The sequence below is a fragment of the Arvicola amphibius genome, chromosome 4 (assembly GCF_903992535.2).
Source record: "Arvicola amphibius chromosome 4, mArvAmp1.2, whole genome shotgun sequence".
NCBI lineage: Eukaryota > Metazoa > Chordata > Mammalia > Rodentia > Cricetidae > Arvicola > Arvicola amphibius.
The window spans coordinates 109,444,812-109,451,198 of record NC_052050.1 but is presented as its reverse complement, the minus strand read 5'-3'; the positions used below and the strand labels follow the sequence as shown (position 1 = coordinate 109,451,198).

The 6,387-nt window shown below is 40.0% G+C and overlaps 1 pseudogene; it reads left to right on the top strand.

Annotated features, from left to right (window-relative positions):
• Positions 1 to 622: 622 nt before the first annotated feature.
• LOC119811585 lies at positions 623 to 5,945 on the top strand (annotated as a pseudogene).
• The last annotated feature ends 442 nt before the right edge of the window (positions 5,946 to 6,387 follow it).

The following is a 6,387-nucleotide window of genomic DNA, read 5'->3' as shown; positions in this document are numbered from 1 at the left end:
CGATGGGCTCTGATTCTTCTGCATGGACGGGCTCTGTGGGAGCCTTCTCAGCTTGGTCGATCACCTTCCTGGACCTGGGGGGAGTTGGGAGGACCTTGGTCTTAGCATAGAGTAGGGAACCCTGATGGCTCCTTGGCCTTGAGAGGGAGGGAGGGGAGGTATGGGTGGAGGGGAGGGGAGGGAAGGGGGAGAAGGAGGGGAGGGAAGGGGGAGGAGGAGGGGAGGAAGGGGGGAGGAGGAGAGAAGGAGATGGAAATTTTTAAATATAAAAAAATAAACCATGAGAAAAAAAAAAGAAAAAAAAAGAAAATCCCTGTTGCGAGGTGAAGGCGTTCATTCAGATGTGTCAACAGAAACGAGCATGCTGCACTCACTGCTCACACATGGTAGATGGCTACACCACCACGGAGATTTCTCTCCATCTCTTATCTGTATTGTTCTTCTCATGAGTAGAGAACAACCCCGATCCCTACTTCGAAAGCATTCTTGATAAAATTTAAGCTGTATTCAAATTTAATAATTACCTAGGTAGGAACACATAAGTATAAATCAACATTGTTTTGTCAGTGTTTTATCAAAGGTCTGTACCAGGGATGTAATGTGCAATAACATGAGATGAAAGATGAGGCAGTTACCATCTGATAGTCTAGTTATACTGATGCTCAGTATTCTTTTCTTATCTGGAGTAATAGCCATTGCAAATATAAAAGGGAAAGACAGTAGCTGCACCATCATTATGAATGTTAAGGTAAAATGATCAGTATTTGTATATTATTTTTTACTTTGCCTATCGAATGAAAAATCTTTGAATATTAGCAATTCAAACACTACACATATGAATTTTGGGTTCTATGTTAACAATGAAAAATGCTGAGGTGATGTAAAAGAAAAAAGTCTATACTGAACAATATAAAATGTGAAATAAATAGTCTACAAGACAAAAATTTTTAATTCTATATAAGTCATTTAAAAATACTTAAGTGGAAAATGATACCTTTTTGTTAGAAAGAAATAAGTATTACTAATGTATCAATTTTTCCTTTCTTCCTCTATGCATTTAACACTATCATCTGTAAAATGACCAAAATCCTGAGACAATTGTGTCTTGACATTTCTATCACAAGTATTACATAAGAAATAAATGTAAGAAAATGTATAGGAAATATAAGAGAAAAGAGTAAAGATTAGACTACCAAATATTAAAACCAAATAATGCTATGGCTCATTTATAAACAAGGAAAGCTCATTTTTAGGGTGTTTCCTAGGCTGTCAGATGAGTCAAGAGGAAACTGAACATCTCCTTTCTGGACACCAACTGTCAGGAAATCATCCAAGTGGAAGATAAACAAAGCTTCATATGTTCTATGAGAAACACAAGGCCACAGAAGTAGCTGCTGATACTCTGTGGGTGAAGAGTAGGAAGGGTTGTATGGTCCAGTCAGTGGTGGGAATGAAAAATGAAATTTTCCCATAGAGAAGAGCATCTTTTATTATTATTATTATTATTATTATTATTGTTGTTATTACTATTATTAAAAATTTCAGCCTCCCTGCCTCCTCCCCACCTCCCATTTCCCTCCCTTTCCCTCCACTCACCTCCCCTCCCTCTCCAGTCCAAAGAGCAGTAAGGGTTCCCTGCCCTGTGGGAAGTATACGGTCGTCCCACCTCCATCCAGGTTTAGGAAGGTGAGCATTCAAACAGGCTAGGCCCCTCCAAAGCCAGTACATGCGGTAGGATCAAAACCCAGTGCCATTGTCCTTGGCTTCTCAGCAGCCCTCATTATCCGCATGTTCAGGGAGTCCGGTTTTATCCCATGCTTTTTCAGTCCCAGTCCAACTGGCCTTGGTGAGCTCCCTTTAGATCAGCCCCACCATCTCAGTGGGTGGGTGCACCCCTCGCAATCCTGACATCCTTGCTCATGTTCTCCCTCCTTCTGCTCCTCATTTGGACCTTGGGAGCTCAGTCCAGTGCTCCAATGTGGGGCTCTGTCTCTATCTCCATCCATCACTAGATGAAGGTTCTATGATGATATGCAAGATATTCATCAGTATGGCTATAATATCTGGCCATTTCTGGCTCCCTCTCATCAGCAGTCCAAGGAACTAGCTGGGGACATGTCCCTGGATACCTGGGAACCCCTCTAGAGTCAAGTCTTTTGCCAACCCTAAAATGGATCCCTTAATTAAGATATATATATTTCCCTGCTCACATATCCACCCTTCCTTTATACCAACCATCCCATTCCCCCAAGCTCTCCCCATCCTCCCCTTCACACTTTTCTCTCCCCATCTCCCCTTACCCCCATCCCATCCCACCCCCAAGTTCCCAATTTTTGCCCAGCAATCTTGTCTCCTTCCAATATCCAGGAGCATAACTATATGTTTTCCTTTGGATTCACCTTCTTATTTAGCTTCTCTAGGATCACGTCCTTTATTTATGGCTAGAAACCAATTATGAGTGAGTACATCCCATGTTCATCTTTTTGTGTCTGGGTTGTCTCACTCAGGATAGTGTTTTCTATTTCCATCCATTTGCATGCAAAATTCAAAATGTCATTGTTTTTTATTGCTGAGTAGTACTCTAATATGTATATATTCCTGATGTGGGACAGTGTTCTGTTTGTGTTGATTTCATTAGCTAATAAAGAAACTGCCTTGGCCAGCCCTTAGATGGGTGGAGTAGACAGAACAGGAAGAAGGAAGTGAGGTAGATGGCTCAGTCAGATGCCCCGCCTCTCCTAAGTTAGGCAGACTGCCGTGCCTCTCCTCAGAGAGAGAGACAGATGCGATGAAGCTAGCCACCAGGTCAGATGTGCTGAATCTTTTCCGGTAAGACACCATTTGTGGTGTTACACAGGTTATTAGATATGGGTTAGTCAAGATGTGAGAAAGAGGCTGGAATTAATGGGCCAGGCAGTGTTTAAAAGAATACAATTTGTGTGTTGTTATTTTGGGGCATAAGCTAGCCGATGGCCGGGAGCAGGGCGGCAGGAAACTGGCCCACAGCCTCCTCAGTACATATTCCACACTTTCTTCATCCATTCTTCCACTGAAGGGCATCTAGGTTGTTTCTAGGTTCTGGCTATTACAAATAATGCTGCTATAAACATAGTTGAACAAATGCTTTTGTAGTATGATAGGGCATCTCTTGGGTATATTCCCAAGAGTGGTATTGCTGGATCCTGAGGTAGGTTGATCCCGAATTTCCTAAGAAACTGCCACACTGCTTTCCAAGTGGTTGTACAAGTTTGCATTCCCACTAACAATGGATGAGTCTACCCCTTACTCCACAACCTCTCCAGCAAAGGCTATCATTAGTGTTTTTGATTTTAGCCATTCTGACAGGTGTAAGATGGTATCTCAAAGTTGTTTTGATTTGCATTTCCCTGATAGCTTAGGAGGTTGAACATGACCTTAAGTGTCTTTTGGCCATTTGAACTTCTGTTGAGAATTCTCTCTTCAGTTTAGCGCCCCATTTTTTAATTGAGTTAATTAGCATTTTAAAGTCTAGTTTCTTGAGTTTTTATATATTTTGGAGAATTCTACCAGAACTTCCAAGAAGACCTAATACCTATACTCCTTAATGTATTTCACAATATAGAAACAGAAAAGTCATTACCAAATGCCTTCTATGAAGCTACAGTTACCCTGACACCAAAACCACACAAAGACTCAAGAAAGAGAAAATTCAAGAAAGAGAATTACAGGCCAATCTTACTCATGAACATCAACGCAAAAAATCTCAATAAAATACTGGCAAACCGAATCCAAGAACACATTAGAAAAATTATCCATTACAATCAAGTAGGCTTCATCCCAGAGATGCAGAGCTGGTTCAACATACGAAAATCTATCAATGTAATCCATCATATAAATAAACTGAAAGAAAAAAAAACATATGATCGTTTCATTAGATGCTGAAAAAGCATTTAACAAAATTCAACACCCTTTTATGATAAAGGTCTTTGAGAGATTAGGGATACAAGGGTCATTCCTAAATGTAATAAAGGCTATTTACAGCAAGCTGACAGCTAACCTCAAATTAAACGGAGAGAAACTCAAAGCCATCCCACTAAATTCAGGAACACGACAATGCTGTCCACTCTCTCCATATCTCTTCAATATAGTGCTTGAAGTTCTAGCAATAACAATAAGACAACATAAGGGGATCAAGGGAATTTGAATTGGAAAGAAGTTAAACTTTCGTTATTTGCATATGATATGATAGTGTATATAAGCGACCCCAAAAACTCCACCAAAGAACTCCTACAGCTAATAAGCACCTTTAGTAACATGGAAGTATACAAGATCAACTCCAAAAAAATTAGTTGCCCTACTATACACAAAGGATAAGGAAGCAGAGAGGGAAATCAGAGAAGCATCACCTTTCACAGTAGTCACAAATAGCTAAAATATCTTGGGGTAACTCTAACCAAGGAAGTGAAAGATCTTTTTGACAAGAACTTTAAGTCTTTGAAGAAAGAATTTGAGGAGGATACCAGAAAATGGAAGGATCTCCCTTGCTCTTGGATTGGGAGGATCAACATAGTAAAAATGGCAATACTACCAAAGACAATCTATAGATTCAATGCAATCCCCATCAAGATCTCATCAAAATTCTTCACAGATCTTGGGACGACAATAATCAACTTTATATGAAAGAACAAGAAACCCAGGATAGCCAAAACAATCTTATACAATAAAGGAACTTCTGGAGGCATTACCATCTCTGACTTCAAACTCTATTAGAGAGCTACAGTATTGAAACCAGCTTGGTATTGGCATAAAAACAGAGAAGTCGACCAATGGAATCAAATAGAAGACCCGGATTTTAACCCACAAACCTATGAACACCTGATTTTTGATAAAGGAGCTAAAAGTACACAATGGAAGAAAGAGGGCATCTTCAACAAATGGTGCTGGCATAACTGGATGTCAACCTGTAGAAGAATGAAAATAGATCCATATCTATCACCATATACAAAACTCAAGTCCAAATGGATTAAAGACTTCAATATCAATCTGAACATACTGAACCTGATAGAAGAGAAAGTGGGAAGTACTCTACAACATATGGGCACAGGAGACTGCTTCCTACATATAACCCCAGCAGCACAGACATTAAGGGCAACGTTGAATAAATGGGACCTCCTGAAGCTGAGAAGCTTCTGTAAAGCAAAGGACACTGTCACTAAGACAAAAAGGCAATCTACTGACTGGGAGAAGATCTTCACCAATCCCACAACAGAGCAAGGCATATTGATGCATGGTAGAGTTGCTTGTTGTTGGGTAAGGGGTGCTCTTGCTGTAGACCAAGGAGAACTGGGGAGAGGAAGCGCAAGTCTGTTCAGGATGCACTGTGGATGCTAATCTGAATGTTTTCAACTTGGTTATTATTTTTAAAAAGTTGGCCAGTTATAATGGCACATGTTTTTAATCCCAGCACTCTAAAGACAGATGCAGTGGACCTTGTGAATCTGAGGACAGCGTGGTCTACAGAGTGAGTTTCAGGAAAGCCAGGCATACAAAGTGAAACTCTATTTTAAAAAAAAAAAAACAAGGATATTCCTGAACTTACAGATACATACTACTGCCTCAGAAGTTGGGGTTCAAAAGAGACTTCAGAATAGGAAAGATTTTCAGTCTCTCTAAAGAAGATGATATTCAACAATATGATGCCAGAAAGCCCTGAAACAAAGAAGATGAAAAGCCCAGGACCAAAGCTCTCAAGATTCTGCCTCTTGTTACTCCACTTGTCCTGCCATACAAATGTTTTCACAGATTACTCTGAAGAAACAGGTCACTGAGAAAAATAGTATACAGAATATGATAAACTTTTGGAGAAAAGAGTTAAGGACACCAAAGAAAACCACCAAGAGAAGATTGTCATGAGACATAGGCTGTTCTCTCAGGGAGCTTCTATATCTAAGCCTATTCAACACTAAGTCTTTAACTAATGAGAGAGAGAGAGAGAGAGAGAGAGAGAGAGAGAGAGAGAGAGAGAGCAGTTAACTAAAATTATATGAGAGAATATATTGCCTGAGAAGGACAGAATGTAGGAAAACTGTTAATAAAGCCTCTCTGACACCTTCCTCACTCTATAAACCAGAATTATATATGTGAATAATGGATAAAACTAAAATATGCTTAAGAATTACAAATTGTCAGTTGGGGATAATGGCACATGCCTTTAATCCCAGCACTCGGGAGGCAGAGGCAAGCCGATCTCTGTGAGTTCAAGGCCAGCCTGGTCTACAAGAGCTAGCTCCAGGACAGGCTCCAAAGCTACAGAGAAACCCCGTCTTGAAAAACTAACTAACTAACTAAATGAATGAATAAATAAAAATTACAATTGTCCTGTTCTTCACTTCTAACCTCCTTTTACCC